The 20,750-nt window shown below is 31.6% G+C and overlaps 1 protein-coding gene across 3 annotated transcripts in view; it reads right to left on the minus strand.

Annotated features, from left to right (window-relative positions):
• The window catches only part of LOC106623533 (serine/threonine-protein kinase 32A), a 131,554-nt gene that overhangs the window by 31,165 nt on the left and 79,639 nt on the right, over positions 1–20,750 (minus strand). For all 3 annotated transcript variants that reach the window (XR_011394973.1, XR_011394974.1, XM_036356923.2), the window contains one exon: positions 3,339–3,389. The gene's annotated coding sequence lies outside the window, so the exon portion shown is untranslated. The remainder of the gene's footprint in view (positions 1–3,338; positions 3,390–20,750) is intronic.

The raw sequence follows: 20,750 nt of genomic DNA on the forward strand, positions 1-20,750 counted from the left end.
GCTGAGTAGCACAAGCACACTACAAGTAAATACCTAAGTATTTATATACTTAGGTATAATGAGGGCTTATTGCACTCAGTGGGCGATGATATAGTAATATTTCGAATGTGCACACATAAATAAATAAATATTTAGTACCTCAACCAAATCAAGTGATAACTGACGAATGAAGTTCAGACATAAGATTTAATACATGCTCGTACGTATGTACGCACGTTTACATTATGTAATGAATACTGAACATATGAAATTGTTATGTGTTAAGCGTGGTATAGACTATTTTTATTATTGGCATCACTTTTCATTTAATAAGCCTGGGTGTTATTTATTCGTATAAACTGTTTTCCATATTTTTTGATGCATTATTCTCTTTTCTCTTTTCTCTTTTCTATGCATATAAGCATATACTTATAATATTGTATATTTTAAAGAAATGAGTTTGGCTTTAACCTTTAACTATGACATTTATAACTTTATCAAAGTATACTAAATACTGTTAAAATTTAAACTGATACTTTTTTTAACGACTCCTTTAAAACAATTACACAACGTGCTAAAAACTTTTATAATTTTACTTAACTGAAACCAGAAAACAGACCAATAATCTTAATCAAAAAGTAGGTATATTACCATTTCGCCCTTTTGGCTTTATATTGAGTCTATCAGAGGCTAGGTGGTTTAATTTAGATATATATATATATACATATGTTACAAGGGCGATTATTGTAGGTGTGTTCCTTTAAAAGTTGTCAGATTACCCCTAATGTTTTTTTTAGCCTAAAAAGCACACCCTTTACTTATTTGTTCATAAGGAATACTAGACAAAGAAAATACAATTATTAAAGTGCCACATAATTTTGACAAAGTGTGAATATTTTTGAAATAAGCTATAAGATGATTTAGATTGTACATGTGTATACGTGTCTTTTGGGCCAGTCATCTTAAAATTATACTGGGAAACACTGTTTTTGTCACATGAACTTTGTGATGGTTTTTGTTTAAGTTAGTGTACCCTCATTAACAATATATAATAATTTTGTTTTAATCACGTCCAGGGTCTTTATGTCAGCTAGCGAGTGATTGCCGAGAAAGATCCAGTATTTGCTACTCCACTCGAGACAATAAATTTCCATCACGACAACGCTCGGCCTCATGTGGTAAGGCCGGTTAGAAGCTATTTAAAACATAGTGGTTAGAAAATTTTGCCTCACGGTATAGCCCCAGCGATCGATGCAGAACATCCTACTGGAATATAGTTCACATGAGAACAGAGTATCAAAAATTTATTTTATTTATTCTCGGCCGCCAACCAACTTCATACTATTCAATATAAGGCGTGTTTTATTTGACCAGCACGAAAAGTGTTAGCTTATTTTGTATGGAAGACTTATCCAACATAATTATATTGTCTTATCAAAAGTTATTTTAGCTTGTATATTGAACTAGAGCGAGTTCATTATGTTTTTTCATTCACAATAGTTGGGTTTTTGCACAAAAAAAAAAGTCTTTGGCAATACTGACAAACCTTTCTTTGACAGATGAAAATGAAAACAAACCAAAATTACAGATTCTTGTAGATGGGATTTGGGTTAAAATTAGGACAACTAAAACTTTTGTTCTCAGATTTTTATATTCTTGATAAATAAAATCAATATATGTGTAAGCTATTTTATTAATTTATTTATAAATTTAAAAATTCGAACTAATCTTCTCTTCATGTCATATATTTTGAAATAGATTGAATGTCAGCTGACTGTAATTGCCCGCATTGCCAACACCTTACATATAAGTACTTATACACATACGAATATATATAAAAATTGTAGTTGATTTAGTTGTATTTTATGATTGCGACGAAGATGATTTGCATACAAATTGAGTCTGCTGAAAATAAATAAAATTTGAAATGGGAGTGAACGAAATAAATCCGCCAAAAGATGAGAGTTATGGAAACAAATAAATGTATAGTGGTAATTAGACATGCAAAGGTTTCCGTATTATTTTTATTACAAAGAAATATTTTTATTTCTTTGTAATAAAAATTAAATGAATCGGTCTAAAAATGAAATCAAGTGTCTATATAATAAAATATATTCGAAAATACTTTTAAGTGGTTGAAAAATTAAGGAAAATATTTTTTTGAAGACGTCGAATATTTACGTGTCAATATTAGGTCATGTTTTGATCATAAGACGTGTACCAATAAAATCTCTAATCAAAATGTTTTATTTCGATCGGTAAAAAACGCTTAAAAGCTATTAAATAACAATAATTATTATACCGGTTCAGTCATCTCAATGAAGTTCCCAGAGTTGGCCGTTTGCAACAGTTGATTTGCTAAAAGAACTCAAGAATTTATCAAAAGAGCTTAATGCAGTACACATTCTTAAACAGTTAAAATTTATATATTACTTTAAAGTAAAGAAGATATTAAATCAAACATTTTTGAAAAAATATTCTTTTTCATGCCCTTTTATTAGTTCTCTAATTCCTTTTAAATTTTAAGGTAAAAGCTTGGAAGATTGGATTAACTTAAACTTCACTAGAATTTCATATTACGTATACGCACCACCGACCCATAGAATAGTGATTGTTGTAGATGTTACATAGATATTACATATAGTATAATATTACTCTTCAAGACACGCATGACATACATACATATATGTTAATACATGAGTCTCATTTTGGCCGTCATTAGGCTCAACAGCGTCCGTATCTAAGTCTGCGTTAATGAAACGTGAATCAGTATTTCCAATTGGGAGATTTCTATTGTTTCCTGCTGTCACTTGTGATATAAATAGGTTATTACAACGTACGTCAATTTGTAGCAAAGTTTCTAGTTTTCTTACCACACATATATGTAAAATGTTCTAAACTGACGCTAGAATACATCAAAGTTTGCGATGTAATTGAATCCTAGTAAACAATAATACATTAAAATGTAACGTATACGCCATGGTGGCTAATCATAAATATGTAGAAAATTGCTATTATTTATTTTAGTTAGGCCCAATTTACTGTTTAGAGGATGAAGAGTGTATATGTATGTGTAGGTATATTTAAAAGACATGTGTTTAAAACATCTTTGCTTGAAAAAGTTGCACAAGTGCAGACCTCAGCGTTCAAAAGTTCGCTGTTCCTAAATAATTCGTTTCATTATTATCTTAACAGCGAAATTACTTACACAAATTTAGTACTTATACTTAGAATACTACTTTAAATCAGTAACTACTACAACATAGCTAAACTTTATAAAAAAATAACGAATACTTATTTCTTAAATCACTCATCTTGAACCACTTTGCTGACATTTAAATTAAATAATATTCACTCACCTTTTTACCATTTCTAATATCCGCTTTTATTCTAATTGTTTTTACAAATATCTGAAAATGGAAAACATTAAGCTTAGATGCGCAAATGTAGTTAAGGGAAATATATAAAAAAAATTCTTATTATAATTAGGAATTTTATAAAGCTAACACATCACTTGCAATATAACTTTTTTGAATCGACCTTGAAGAGAAGGCAGGCACGATAGATATATCTTTGAAGTAATAAGTTTATATAAATAATTAAATGTATTTAAAAACAAGTAAGGAAAGCTAAGGTCGGGTTTAACCGAATATTTCATACTCTTGCAACGTGCAAAGACCAAAGCCGGGGATATACCTTCAGGTGTTGACAAAACTTCGTATAAAAACGTGTTGCGAAAGAATTCGATATTCAGTGTCTTCAATCGTGAATGAATTACGATCAAATTTAGTGTTTTATTTAGTTATATTATAGGTCATAGACTCAATTAGTATTATAACTATGTTTAAATTATCCACTATTGAAATATATCTGACATAAACCTAACCTGCAAAACGTCAACCAGAAAATCGCAATTGATGATATTAAGCTCATAGTTTAAGACCAAAGAGTAGACCAACTCCAATTATGTTCAGCGCAAAATCATTAATATAATAAGGTTTGTTAGGAAATCACGACGAAAATCAATATATGTAGGGCAAATTTTCACCCGATTTTATCAATTTTAGGGACGGAGATGTACCGTTAGGAGAAATCATGCTTAACATATATTAAATTAAACCCATTTTTGACATACAGACTTGCTATTATCAGGTAAGGAATCTCTCCAAACTTAAATTTTTCAATTTGGTAAAAAGTCAGCCTGGGGTCCACAGTTCCGGTACCTGGAAGCTAAAATAGTTATGGTACGATCTAGACAATCATTAGATCTGAGATGGCATACCTCAAAGGCAATATTCGTGTCAATTTGTATATCGATATATTAATTGGTGCTTGATTTGTATACTGGAAAGTGAAAAAATCAGATGGAATTTAAAGTTGTGTTTTACGGGAAGTAGGCGTAACATTGGAATGTTAAAATAATCTTATGTACCGAATTTGGTTGAAATTAGTGGAGTAGATTTTTGCGTAATTTTGACATCTGCACGTAAAATGTAAGGTCTCTGACGTATTTTGTTATTGATTTATTGCACTTTTAGTAGTTTTTGCCAAAACCGATTTCACCTATTTTCGCAGGAGATGTCGAAACTATTTGTCTTGTGCAAATATCTCCCATATAGCTTGAATAATTTGTGAGATATATACATTAAACTTATTAGAGGGCGGAGCCTGGGTTGTTTCAAAAGTTTAAAACCGCAGATGATTTTTGTTAATGCGATTCGTTGTACCAATATACAGTTTTGTATCTTAATTTGTGGCTTAGTTATGTGCTCCCTTTTTTGTCATGGAACAAATTGCGTACCAAATTTAATCACGATATTTCAATTTTTACGGAAGTTACAGCCTGCTAAACATGTATATATCTGAATTAGTTCTGTTGGTACAAACAACTGTTATGTGAACAAAACTATTATATAATACTCTGTAGCAACATGTTGCAGGAGTATTACAAGCTTCTAACTATAATAAATGCAAAAAAACGTTAATAGTGATACATTATCTGTAGTTGCTTAAATTCATATTTGACATTAAGGTTAAAAATAGATCAAATAACTTATAATTGTATACAATATGTATATTTAATTTTTATTTTCTTATGAATATTCGGTTAAATTAAAACAAAAACACGTGTATGACAAATTTGTGCTTGTTGTTTGTAACGTTCTATTTCAGTCTTGTGATAATATCGATGTAAAATAATTTTGGAATTAACAGCATAAAGAAAACCACTAAAGTTGTAAATATCTTCAAACAGGTACGTATATGTATAAGCATTAAATATTTTGCTGAGTGTTTCCATAGAAGTGTGTAACAAACACTTGCCGGCAAGGTACTACTCGCAAAAATCACCAGCTTGTTGAAAAAAATTTCACTCTCAACCACTTCAATGAAAGGTAGTTATTTCGTCGCTCCACCTCTTGTGGCGTGCGTTGACTGAAAGAGGACACAGTTAGGAAAACATAAAAAGCGCTTGTAAAACTTGACTTCATGTGCAGAATACTAAGTTATATAAAGTGCTGCGCACGGAGAATTTAAAATGTTAGCTCAGGTTGCACATGAGTTTAGTACAACGAATACATATATTTCAAAAGGGTATATGAATTTTAAACAAAATAATCTTTTAGGATTTTGATATCGTGCTGTTATATATCATAGAAATCATGTGCATTTATAAACAGAACATATATGTAACTGTGCTTCATCTCATTTATTGTTTGAAAATTCAGCATCTAATAATTTATTATTGAGTCATTTAAACAACTGCACTTTAATTTAATTTTTATCTAATTGAGTGCTTATCATCACTTACCTCCAAAATAACCTAACTGACATTCGACTAACTCAAAAACCGAAATAACGCTCAAGATTCTCTAAAGCAAAATAAAAAATGTCCCAAAGTAATAAATATGTAAGCGTCAAGTAACCTAGTGAATAGCAGATTAAGAAAACCTTGCCAATTTGGTTGAAGATGTTGTTATGTCAAATCAACATTTCTATTGCGTCAATCAATGTAAACTTTTTACTTTTTATTTTCTAATGCAAGGAGATGATAATTTGTGAAACTGGTTAAAAAGACTAAGTGTGAAGCATCTTAATACAATATATTCTAAACAGAAGTGAGTTTTATTATATTAATGATATTGATATTTTCACTTTGCACATAGGAGCAAGATCGATATACATATGTATGTGGTCTATAAAAATGTCTGAAATATATCATTCGGTCATTCTCAGTTTTTGCAGATAATTTCATAGTTTAAGTTGAAAGCGTTTGAAAATTCCTCTTAAAACACAATATGGTTCAAAGAGATTTTATGCAATAGAATTATTATTAAGCTTTGCAAATTCTTAAAAATATGGCGATAAGTTCGAATTAAAATTTTTTTTCTTGTTTTTGTTCAGTGATGTTCGGTGTGGTTAATTTGAAAAGAAATGGAGTCAAAATATCTTTTCATATACTTATCAAATTTATCCCTCCCTAATTTGTAAGCTTTCAGTGAAGGTGTCAGTAATTTTAATACAATATTTATATGAATTTTGTAAGGAGTAGCAGATTTTATTGCAATTTGTCAAAAGGTGAATTTATGTAACAAAGAATGTCATTGCATCGTTAAAAGTTCAACAAGTTTTACAAAGTGCAGTCATGTGGATGTATGCGGCCGTCATTAGACGAATTCTAACGTCTAGAGCACTGGTTTGATAGCCAGTATTAAAGAAACAGTATAACTGCAGGAAACTAAATGGAATACAAAGAGCAGCCTGTGCAGAGGTTACCGGGGCTATCAAGTCATGTCCAACTGATGTGCTCAATATACTCCTACATTAGCTACCCATAGACGCTTGATGCCGATTTTTCAGTTTGTATAACAGCTATACGCTATAGTTGGGGAGAAATCTACGTTTGCATAATTTCAGATCGATATCTCAAGAGGAAGGAATAGTTCGCTTATATACAGACGGAATCGATTCAGCTCGTCATGTTGATAATTTATGTATTATATAATGTATAGGGTATTCGACGTTTCCTTCTGGGTGTTACAAACTTCGTGGTAAGTTGGTTAAGCTGTTCAGGGCTCTCTAGTAAAACAAAATTATTAAATTTTATTACTAATAGCTAAATTAAGCTGCCATCAGCTAAAAGCTGATTAATCGAAAGGGACGCCCCCATGCAAAATGAATTTACATAATCAACAGTAGTTTCATATTATTTTTAAAATTATTTTATTTAACAAGAAAATAATTTCCATCGTTTGTTATAATTGTTTCAACAGGATTTAAATGAATGCATGGATTTATTTACATTAATACCTATATTATAGTTAATATTTTTGCTGCAGCAAATATACCATAGCTCCATCATGCAAGTATGTTTGATTATGTATGTTAAATTGATTAAAAATCCACGCTCTGTCGATTCGAATTACAAATTCAGCGCCAATACAATAAACATGGTCAGCCCAGTTATTTGCATGTATAAATATACATAAGTATATATAACACAAGCAATAAACTTTTGCCAGCGAACTGTGAGACACATGCTCACGTCTAAACTACAATAATTTAAGCGCTATCCTCGCTAATCACCATGGTATGTGAATAGTCTAGTCATGTCACACCATTTTCTGGCTGTTACACTGACGACATCTACTGAAATATTCAAATGAGATAAATGTTTATACAAGTATAGAAAGCATTTAATAGCATTTTGTAACGGTGTTTTATTTCTCTGTCAACTTACAACACGAGCAATTAGGTATGCATGTTAATGAGTTGTAGAATTATTGTTCGGAATTTAAACTTTTTGTCTATTTTATGGTATGTCAAGTAGTTAAATATTTAAGAATAAATTAATATATTTCTGTATACAAACGGAATTTATTTTAAGTATTGTGCATTGTTTACGAAGAAGAGGTTAATGTAATATTTAGGCAAAAAATAAAATTATTAAAAACCGATAAAAAACTTGAATAAATTTATTAATAACGTTGCATTTAGTGGACATAAGAACGACGTGGATGCCAGCAATTTTAAATGATTTGGTTACATAAATAAATATTTATTTCCCTTTTTAAATCTTTATTATATATGAAATTTACTTTAATATTTTTAAACTGCATTAACCTTAGTAACATATCTTGTGGTTGGTATTAAAATTACCCGAATAATTAACAGGTATTCAGGAATATATTTCTCGAGGACGGACAATTTGTGCCGCAGGGTGCCGAGTGGAGCTAGATGCAACTTCAAAAATCCATGATATCACACTTCAGTTGCAAAATATTTCAATATTTTCTTTTCTGTATGACTTTTACAGGTAATATAATAACGAATGCCCGCATATTTCTAGTACTTTTATGTATTTCTGTATTTTTTCCTTTAGTAAAATGCATTAATTGATTCCAATAATACACTTTATTCCAATCAGACAATCAGAAAAATAAACACACTTTTTATTGCCCCACTGAGCTTACGCTGATCTCTTTTTAATGGTTTTCTGTTTGGAATTCGTGTCTGCGGGGCTGAAATCCTTGCTCTTCACTCAATTCGCTGCACACTCACGTCTACAGACTATAACTGTATAGCTGTTTTCTTTTGCATTGTTTCTAACTTAATAATCGACGAAGCAGCATTTATCGCCTTTTATTTTTAGTCTTTCGCTTTACTTGTATAATGTATTTATTATTAAAATGTTTTTTAGATATGTATATAATATATGAAAGTTAGTCGAAAATATATTTGCCTTTTTTCTTTAATAACAATTACGATATTTTTTATAAATACACTTTAGTTTGTTTTCTGGAACTCATTAGAAGTTCTAAAAAAACATTCTTAAAATGTGCATTTAAGAAAAAATTAATCAGTGTTGTCTATAATTGACATTTTTTATTCTCATTCGCCCACCTCTTAATAATTAATTAACTGGCACAGAATTGGACTTAACAATCAAACAAGAAAGCCACTAACGGATTAAAGTGTTTCACGGCTCTACGCATTCTATGGTCCCCGGTAAGTCTTTTGAGGCTTAACTTCGCATTAGACAAATTAAATATACAGCGTACATATTTGTCTTTCAGATTTGTTTTATTGCCGTTGAAATTAAGATTTAACAAGCTTTATTAAAGCGCGAATGTACGCTGCATATAATGCAAGTGAGTAGTGTGGTTGCACATGACGTACTAATTAGTGGGGTAAGTGTGTACATACAAGTATATATGGATATGTATATATGAATATTTTTTTCGCTACTATAAAAAATTAGGTTCTTAGACACCTCCAAGAAAGGCTCCCCAAGTATGAGCTCTTAATTATAACGGGAATGTTCTCCACCTTACAGTTTTTTATTTGTTTCTTCTTATCTGGTGAAAACAAGAAAAAACGTTAACTTCGGTTGCACGGAAGCTGGAATACCCTTCACAAATAATGAAGTTTTCATACAAGATGTAATATAATAATCCGATCCAAAAAATTTAGATATTGTAGCGTTGTCTTTGAAAAAATCTATTCCTAATTTTGTAAAGATATCTCGTCAAATAAAAAAGACTTCCACACAAAGACTTGATTCCGATCGTTCAGCTTGTATGGCAGTTCTTTGCTATAGTATTCCGATCTAGAAGGTTTCATCAGGAATTGAAGTATTGTCTTGGAAAACAACCTATACCAAATTTCGTAAAGATATCTCGGCAAATACGAAAGATTTCAATACAAGCACTTTATTCCGATTGTTCAGTTTTTATGGCAGCTATATGCTGTAGTGGTCCGATATCGGCAGTTCTAACAAATGAGCTCTTGTAGAGACAAGGAGTTTTGCAAAATTTCAGATTGATATCTCAAAAACTGAAAGACTAGTTCGTTTATATACAGACAGGCAGGCATGGCTAAATCGACTCAGCTCTTCATATCATCTAATATATTAATGTAAATAAATACATGCATTCATTTAAATCCTGTTTAAACAATTATAACAAACGATGGAAATTATTTTCTTGTTAAATAAAACAATTTTAAAAATAATATGAAACTACTGTTGATTATGTAAATTCATTTTGCATGGGGGCGTCCCTTTTAGTTAATCAGCTTTTAGCTGATAGAAGCTTAATTCAGCTATTAGTAATACAATTTATATGCCAATAAACCTTAAATAATATGTTAATTAAGTATATTTCCATGTAGAAATATTGATTTAATTAATAAATATATACACCTTATTATATTTCACGTCCGTTAGTATATTTTCACTATTCCGATAAGAAGCTTATAGGGGAAATCTAAAGCTATGCTTACGTTTGTTGCTGAAGTGTATAAAAAATATGTGTACTTACTTTAGAAAGATTTTCTTTTTATAACACAAATGCGACATACTGTGAATATATGGTACATGAATGTTTTGAATATTAAAAAGTTCAGTAAACCGAAATTCCTTATTTTTGCATTAATTTGTAGATAATATTTAGCATAGTTAGAATGTTTTGATTTGGGTCTAATATGCACCATTTTGTTTCATTTCATGATGGAACACAATTCATCTCCTTTAGCTCCTTATGGATCCAATATTCATTCCACGAACCAATTGATGACAGTACAGGTTCAGGTTGAGATATTCGGTGTAAAGGAGCACCATGGTAGAGAATCCCTTGCCAATCCCACCAAACACATAGCAAAAGTTTCCTGCCGGTCAATTCTGGCTTAAGCACCGTTTACACCGGCTCAACGTGATGCGAACACGACCGTTTTCACTTCACTTCGCCTTTCATCACCCGTATACATCTGCTTTAGAAAAGGATCAATTTTGTTGCAATACAACTACGAACCGCATATTCAGCCCACGAGGTTTTTTGAGTGTAGGGACTACATATAAATACTATTCACATTTTCAGCCGCTTTGCTGGTGTTTTGCCTTTATTGAAGAAAAAATGTAAAACATAGCTTGCTTTCTTTTTGCTGATGTCCAGTTTTGACACGTACTCAATTAACAACAACAACTGAGTCAAGCAATCACAAAACTGTCTGAGAAAATTTGTTGCTAGATACAGATTACTAAAGCTATGTACTGCAAAAATTATGGATTTACTTTTACTAGACCTATTAAAAGCTTTGTAATAGAATGTATGAATGAATGAATTGTAGTTGTAGCTTTTATGTAATATATAATATATTTATAATATCTATGTAACTGTGAGCAGGGAAATGGGACAAAATTAAACTCGAATCCATATATTATGCGTTTTTATTAAAAGCCACTTTAGGAACTGCACCTCAGAAGTGCTCTTAATGGTTAAAAGCTTGTTTGCTTGGAAGGTCAATCCTCATTGATATATTTTTCACAAAGCTTCCATCGAATGCTCAAAAGAAAAAAAAACAATCAGAGTGTACGATATAATTGGGTCAAACGTCATTAATAATAATCTAGTGATACATGTTTTGGTAAAATCTTAAAGTAAGCTGTAAACACTTAAAGAATAATTGCTTAGAGTAGTTGAGGTTGTAAAACTAAGCAGTTACAGTTTAAAATGAGCAAAAGTAAACATTTAGTAATTGCATTTCCAAAGGGCTCAAAAATATGATTAAATATTTGCAAGTCTCGTCAGCAGTTGGTAATTTTATAATTACAGGACTACTTGAACTGTTTCTTAGTTGTATCAAACAAATTTCCAGTTTAACAAAGGTTACTATAAGTAGTATCGCATTAAGAGAGTAATTAGAAAATATGTAGCATGATAAAAATATACATATATATATAATAATATATGTAGACGGTTTGCTTGTAACATACAATTATATCAAAAGTTTGTCCAACCGACCCATCAAATTTATCAGACTAATTTGATTTGGTTGTGTGTGAGTGTGTTGCATAGCAAAAAAGGTATGAGATATAATAAACTTGATGACCATCATCTATTGACATCTTTCTCCATTAGCAGCTTGTCTGAACTAACTTTGTTACACTAACTCGATTTGCACAAAAATATTCGTTTCGTTACATTCCTAGTTATCGCATTATCGTATAAATAAACGTAATGACGCAAAAATTATCAGAATAGTTGTACTGTTATAGTCAAGGTTATATTAGAGGACTATTCTGCAAAATTACAAGTTTTTAGCTTTTTTATTAAAGGCAGGCAGCCGGAAATTAACATACCTGAATAATAGTCGTCCAATCTTGCTGATTCCGGCGAATGTTCAATAGAATGTCAATGCACCTATGTATTAAATTTCATTCAAATATCTTAAAAGCTGACGGGGAAATGTTTATAATTTCGAAAAATTAAACTTCACCTTAAAAATTGCTGGCTCGAAACCGATTTTAGAGTCATATTCTCTTATTCAAAGTTGTTGGGAATGAACATATAGAATATTTCCCGCACACGCGATTTTTTCGTTTTATTTTTGACTCACTGAAAATCAATAATTCTAAAAAATTCTCTCCCCACAAATTAAACAAAAGCAATAACTTTACTTGGCTTTCCATTATATAAGGTTGTCAAATATCTCCCTTCCGCTTTTTTGTCTTTTGAATTTCGCGGCTATGTACAAAGCGCTACAGAGCTCGTATCTGGCAACACTACACATAATTTGAAAGGTCTTAACATAACCTACAAAACAACGCTATGCATGATTAGTTTGGATATTGCGTTCGACAGTTATAGACGTGTAAACATGGAGTTCACTAACGCCGAAATTCGCGCTATTTTAAAGTTTTCCTTCGTTAAAGGCAATTCCGCTGGAGAAACGTTCCGTGAGATTAATGGTGTTTTAGGGGATGGTACTCTATCACTTCGAACCGCGGAGGAATGGTTTCGACGATTCAGAGCCGGTGAAAACGACACCATGGATAAGCCAGCCGGCGGAAGACCTGTGACGACAAATACCGATCAAATCATGGAATACATCGAGTTAGACCGGCATATGGCATCTCGTGACATCGCCCAGGAGATGGGAGTTAGTCACCAAACCATTTTGAACCATCTGCAGAAGGCTGGATACAAAAAAAAGTTTGATGTTTGGGTGCCGCATAATTTGACGCAAAAAAACCTTCTGGACCGAATCAACGCCTGCGATATGCTGCTGAAACGGAACGAACTCGTCCCATTCTTGAAGCGGATGGTGACTGGCGACGAAAAATGGATCACATACGACAATATCAAGCGAAAACGGTCGTGGTCGAAGGCCGGTGAATCGTCCCAAACAGGGGCCAAGCCGGGATTGACGGCCAGGAAGGTTTTGCTGTGTGTTTGGTGGGAGTGGAAGGGAATCATCCACTGTGAGCTGTTCCCATATGGCCAGACGCTTAATTCTACCATCTACTGCGAACAACTGGACCGCTTGAAGCAGGCGATCGACCAGAAGCGTCCAGAATTGGCCAACAGGAAGGGTGTAGTGTTCCACCAGGACAACGCCAGACCACACACTTCGTTGATGACTCGTCAGAAGCTACGGGAGCTCGGATGGGAGGTTTTATCGCATCCACCATATAGCCCGGACGTAGCGCCAAGTGATTACCACCTGTTCCTGTCCATGGCGAATGCCCTTGGTGGTGTGAAGTTGAACTCAAAAGAGGCTTGTGAAAAGTGGCTGTCCGAATTCTTCGCAAATAAGGAGGGGGGCTTCTACGAGGAAGGTATTATGAAGTTGCCGTCTAGATGGAAACAGATCATCGAACAAAACGGCGCATATTTTAACTAAATCCGATCACTGTAACACTTTTTATAAAGCATTGAATGAAGAGCAAAAAAGCGGAAGGGAGATATTTGACAACCTTATATTATATATTAATTCCCTTTTCAAATTTAAGTTATCGTGTATTATTGCATTATATTTAAGTTGGCTTGTATTTACTGCTGCGGTTTTCTGACTTTATTTGAAATATCTAATGTAACACGCACTGATGTCCATTTATCTATTTATGTATTAGAGAAATAAAAATAGCAATATATTAATACACCAAAACAAATATTTTTAAATGAATAGCAGTTTAATCTCTTGACAATTTCCTCTAAAGATACTTACAAACATTATACACATATGTGCAAGTACAATATGTGGTATGTCTAAAATGAAGGCAAACTAGTGAGCCTGCCGCTGACACATCCCAAACATTTGACTTGCGCCTGTCACGAATTCACGAACTTAGTGTGACTGTGGCTAAAGACGTCTTTCTTATTTTAAACTGAGCCCAAGTGTGTTTAGCTTGTCCACGGTAAGTGCCACGTTTTTCAACACGTATCTTATAGGTACATATGTAAGTATTCGAAAATTGGGGTTGACTTAGATCAGTATATGCAAGTATTTTATTGTGTACCTATGTATGTCATACATGAACAAGGGGTATTTTTTTAGTAACTTCAACTGTTTCAGCTTTGTTTTCGGCAAGCTTAAGAATTTTTGTTCGCCTCTGGGCTTTTAATATGAAATAACAAATTTTGACTTTATTAATATATTTTCTGTAGATTATTTTGAGAAAAGAAAACAAAAGCAACTTCGGTCTATTTGTTATCTTGAGAATTCTTACTTCTTTTTTGCTACACGTTATAAATTATTCATGTTTTGTTGATGTTGGTTGATACTTTTTAAATTATGAAAAGATATAAGAAATTTCTGAACAATTATCTTTATTGGAATATTTGAAACAAGTTATATATTACAAGTACATATTATATTATACATATACCTTTAAAAAATTTACTTGAAATTCTTGTGTAAAGCTCCTGGCAATTTTAAAGTATAGATTTTCCACCAACTCCATTCTATCAAACAATCATACTGTAAAGGAACTATTTAATTTCCGGCACACTGTTGTGAAGTTAAACAAGGGACATTACTTGGTCAAAAGAAAACATTCATAATCATAACCTCAAGCGTTTTGGGTTCCCTCCAACATCAGAATCAAAAACAAAAATTCCACAACATTAGTATTCCTGAAGCCAGTACCATGCAAGCAACACAAAACTGCTTATTGGTTCAAATATAAAACTTTTACCTTTTTATTTTGTTTACAAGAGTTTAGCTTTGAGGGCATACATATTTACATACATGTGTGTTATCACGCGCACGCTTTTAAGGTATTATTTTTCACAATAGCGAAAGCAGGAAATTAAAGTAGTTGCTTATGCTGGAAAAAAATATTTATATGGTAACATAGCATTTATGTTCTATATGGATGTTGTCAACTTAACTGAATAGCACTAATTACTTTTTGTGAGTTTTGATATGATCGAATGTAAAAAGTTGACTAGTTGCGATTTTTGGTTGATTTTCACTCGTACACATTCGCTATCACCTCAAATAACAAATAAGGCATTGTGGTGAAATACATTGTAGTCACTTTCGGAGTGAAAATAGGTTATTTAAAAAAATTTGTGAAAAAGTTTCAAACACACACAGAGCAGGTAGAGAAAATATTAAAAGGATTTTGTAGTAATTCAAACAGTTTTACTTCCATAGCAACATATTTTTATTTACAAATATCACAAGTGTGTGCATTCAGCCAAAAGCATATGTTAGAGAGTGTGTGCAGTGCAGTAATTGAAGTGAACTACTGAAAGCGTCTATGTGGTAAAATTTGATATGATTAAGATCTATCTTTTGATTGCGATCGAGAATATTTTGCACAGAAATCGTGTTTGCTTAAATGATATAAAGATTGAAATGGTAATGATGGAAAACAAATAATGGTAAATACGTGCAAACAATTACACGAACGATATCAATATTTCTACGCAAAATTTTTATATTATATAGTACTAATAGAGTAAAAACGCCAAATACGCATATTTTGAGTGTATTTCAAGCTATTCAACTGTATATATTTTCTTTTTAAACAAATCACACCTGATTTAAAGTTGCAATGCATGATTGAGGGAATGACGTGTGAATGGGGAATGGCGAGCTCTTCGATTAAGAAAAATTCAATGAATTGAGGCAACTTTGTTGAAGTTTAGAAAATGTGAAAAAATTTATCAGTTGATATTAAGAATTGGTTGTTTCTTTGCTTTGTCAGCATTATTTTAAAGTGCAACTGTCCGTATGCCAATAAATTCCGCAAACCTACACAATCATGTGCGTATGTTTTTAATCAAACTTATAAACCTACCAAAAAGTACTTCAGACACAGATTAAGTTATTTAATTATAAAGTTTGAAATTAAATTCAAGTGTATGTTGTTCTTGTAAATTTAGAAAATTAAATTTGTATGAGCATTCCAATTTGTATTAAACGTGATTATCGTGTGATACGAATTATAAATTTTGTTATGAAGTACATATTGTAGGTAAAAATAAGGAAGTTTCTGAATCAATATTTTAATGTTGTTAGGATTAATTTTTAGCGCTGGTACTTTTAAAAAGTATCTCTAAAGCATTTCTCAGATTCAGCCTATGGAATGTGCCATTAGTTTTTTGTATACTTGACTGCTCATTCAGAACAGGTTTAGCAACCATTGATTCATTTTAACAATATAAAATATTTATTTCCTTCGAAAAAGGTAAAATTAAATTTAATTGCAAATATAGGAGAATTTAAAGAAACTCTTCAGACTGCAGGAAAACATATTTCCTAAGTTTAATTACATACAAACCCGTGCTTTTATATAGCCCACTTAAGTGTGTTTACTCGTACTTTTACAGACATCAACATCGTCCGCACTTAAGTCAGCACTAATTAAACACCCGAAGGAGTATCATATAAATTATTAATTAAATGCCAAACCGCACTGACCATTAATTTTTTCCGTCTGTACATTTAATGAGGATATATATGTATATGTATATATATACTTGTATTATATAGAAAGATAAATATTATAAAATGTGTTAACATAAGTTACACTTCACCCGTCCCCGCTTTGACTGTTCACTTACAAGAAAAAGGAATATTTTTATGGTGATTAAGTTTTCTTAGCGACAAAGCTGTCTAGAATATGGTATTTCTTCATTATAACGATGAGACAAAGCGACTTAAATCATGTATACTTTGTAAATACCAGAATGCTAGGAGCAAATATTCAGTTTTACTCTAGATCACAAGATTTTATAAAAAATAGTTATTTAGTATCGCCTAGTTTCGTAAAATGCAAACTAACCACTGTCATAGTTGTAAGTAATTGTTATATACTTGTAGGAGAATAACTCAGAGGGAACATTTTCTTCTTATTTTTCGTTTTTTATTTGTTATGATTAACAGTCTGTACAGTCATTAATATTTATATCACACATGTAATTTTAAACTGGCTGAGTGGATAAAAACTTCTGGTGTTACCACATGGTGACCAGAAAATTATTGTTCATAGCAATTTCAATGTGAAAGAGGATAGTGTTTTCAATATAGAATTAATTTTGTAATTAACGAAAGGAGCTTTCACTTATTTTAGGCTTAAAAATACACGTTTATAATATAAAATTAATACTAAATAAATACAAATACATATATGTAATTGTAGTTTGCATGGTAATGAAACCATTGAATTTATGTGCCAAAAGAATTTTTGTTTTATTAAAAATTCTACTTTCTCCTAGATATACAAATATTTTAAAAGCCTACACTTAATCTTGAACTAGAACGTGATCAGTAATTTATATGATGTCGTATACGTTTATATATAATACATTTAATAGACTCATTGAAATTAATATTGTTCATCTTCTAATAAACATTTGGTCAGTAACTTAAGAAAATTGAACAACCTGCAAGTTTTTGCTGATGAGCACCCAAATCAATTACCATCACACTAATTTCACTCAAAGACTACTAACTCAAGTAAAATGTGAAAGCTTTATTAGAGAAAAGAGAAAAATTTGACACGACCAAAAAGTTTTTATAAACTTCGAGTATAGAAGGTTAACGAAAACTGGTAAATTTACTTGACAGTGCTTGTCATGCCACATTAATTCAAACTTTTCATTAGCTCAATCAAAATAAACCTTTTAGCAATTAAAAATATCAGAACATGCCAGTTTACAAAACTTGTTTTCATTATATTTGTAATATAGAAAAAGAGAAAATAGATAATAAAATCCAAAAATATTAAAAAGAATTTGGAAGGTTATTTTAACACAAATTGTCAAACCCTCACTTGATATAACACAACTGTCAGTTGACGTAAACCAAGCTTGAGGTATCTTAATAAAACTATATTAGTAGAATTGAAATTAGAATATCTTGATATATAAGTCCCTTTATTATTTACATCGTCAAAAGTGTATTTTACTCAGTTTTGGTAGAAAATTTCGGACCTCAATTTAAACATATTGTAACTTCAAAGTACAAAGAAAGTTGATGTTTTATCAATTAAATATTACTACAAACTATATATGTACATATATATGAGTTGGCCACCATTTTGTTCATAGCAAGGGGTACATACGAAAGTTTTAAGCTATTGCCAATGGTGAGGTCTGATAATAGAACGTGACCATTATTCCAAATATAATCTTCCGAATGAATATAATACTAAGATTGATCACGGCCCATCGATGGCCCAATACTTAAATTTGGTTTTCGTAATGGAATAAAATCTATAAACTATTTTAATTTATAAATTTTTTAGCTGAAGACTCTCTTACCACACTAACTCAAAATGAGACAAACTTTATAATCGCAGAAATACACTCAGAAACTTTAAAGTAGAAATTTGAGAACATTATTTTGGGGTAAAAATTTAAATGTCCAACTTTTGAACTTACTCACAAATACAATATTTTATGTATGTACATGTGACTACGCGTACGTATCAAACTGTAGTAGAAAATAATCCCCTCTTAATCTCAGCAGCATTGCATACATTACTACTTAAATTAATTAATACATATTGTATTTGTTATGCGTTGAGGCGAGCATAAAGTTAGCATGCATTTATGTAAAGCTTCCAAATGCTCTTAACAAAGTTACAACATCGTCCATGCAGAATTGCACTTGAGTGCGTTTCATGAAGGTCAAACCATAGAGTAATCAAAATACACATACATATATACATGTATACGTGTATATCGTATATAACGCTATACATTAAACCTTGAATGGCTAAGAGGACTTGTGGATTAAGCACATGTACCTATATACTTACATGTATGTATGTATATACAATACATATACAAAAGGCGATTGTGAGTTTTATTTAGAGTTACAACTTTTGACTAAGGTATATATAGCAGACAAACTAAAATTTATTCATATTATTTTTTAAGCTAATTTAAAGCGTTCAAAATCTAACATCAAATCTGCACTTAAAATAAGAACAAACGTTCACTTTTACAGCACCAAAGCTGTAATATTCTTTTCAGGTACATTTCTGATGGTAACTTTATGTATAAGTATAACTAGTATAAATCTGAAAACGAACCGGTCAACGCTTTTTGATTCAACGGTAAACTTTTTTTTTGTCTATATATAATATGTTGCTTGATATAAAATATATGTTATAAAGTCGAATTATTGTTATTTAATAAACAAAAAATATATTTTATGACGATCTTTATCTTGATTTGGATTGGTCAGTTTGTATGACAGCTATATGCCATAGTGATCTGGTATCATAGGCACCGACAGATGAGCAGCTTCTTGAAGAAATAAGGACGTGTGCGAAATTTCAGGACGATGACAAACAAACACACAGACAGACGGCTGATCCGACATAATAGCCACTAACTGATTAAAGTGTTTCATTGTGCACTCATTTAACGGTCAGCCGTCAGTCGTTTGAAGATGGACTGCCTATTAGCCAAATTAGATACACAATCACCAAATTAATCTTTCAGTTCTGTTTTATTGCCGTTAAAATTGAGATTTATGTTATCCTTATACATATAATGTAAGCGGACAGTGTGGTGACACACGGCGTATGAGTAATTACTACCCACTGATTAATTGCGTACACTTTTACTCGTTCATAGGAAAAATAATTCCTTACATAAACTGACAATAATGTTAACCGAAATACCATCCCACACTTTTCTCACAATAATATAAGTATTTGTCGATCAATATTTCTGTCAAATTATGTAAGAAATTGTGTATAAACTCAATGAAGAATCTTTAGACTCTTTCCGCTGGTAGGAAAAAATAAAGATCTTCATTGAGCTGAGAATATTTTCATTTTGATTTTATTTTTCTCTGAAAGATGGGCATTATATACAACTTTAATTCTAACTTATGTAACTTAAAGTATGTGTACATGTGCATGTTTGTATACACCGTCACACGACATGGGGTTGTTTTTGATGGTACTTTAAAAGCATTTTTTTTAGTATTTTAAACCATACTTAGCCACACGTGGTGTTTTCACTTTCTTTAAAGATGAGTTTGAGTAAATTTGTTATTCAAATGACATCATGGAGGTTTATTGCTTTTAGCTGCATAGGTTTAGGGCCCTTTTTTGCAGGATGATAGTTCATGCCTATAGTGGTTCGATTTCGCCCATTTTCACAGGATGTAATAGGGTTGTCTGGGCAATCTCAGATATCAAATTTAGTTGAAATGAGTCGGATAGTTCCTGAGATATATGATTTCACCTAAAGGTTGGTTCACCGTTCAATTTTTCAGCTAAACTGAAGTCTTTTTTTTTGATTGGATGAATAATAAAAAAATTAAATTAAACAAAAATTTTTCACATATGTTTAATATGTTTAAAAATGATAGCGTACAGGACATTGCAGCAAGATGAACTTTTGCGACCACCGCTTACTAAGCGCACGAGGTCCAGTTATAGAATACAAGACGCCATTGGAAATCGAACTTGGCTAGCTCGTTGGCTTCGCATTTGTCAGCGATTCCTCTAAGACCAG

This window comes from Bactrocera oleae, chromosome 2 (genome assembly GCF_042242935.1).
Source record: "Bactrocera oleae isolate idBacOlea1 chromosome 2, idBacOlea1, whole genome shotgun sequence".
NCBI classification, from domain to species: Eukaryota; Metazoa; Arthropoda; class Insecta; order Diptera; family Tephritidae; genus Bactrocera; species Bactrocera oleae.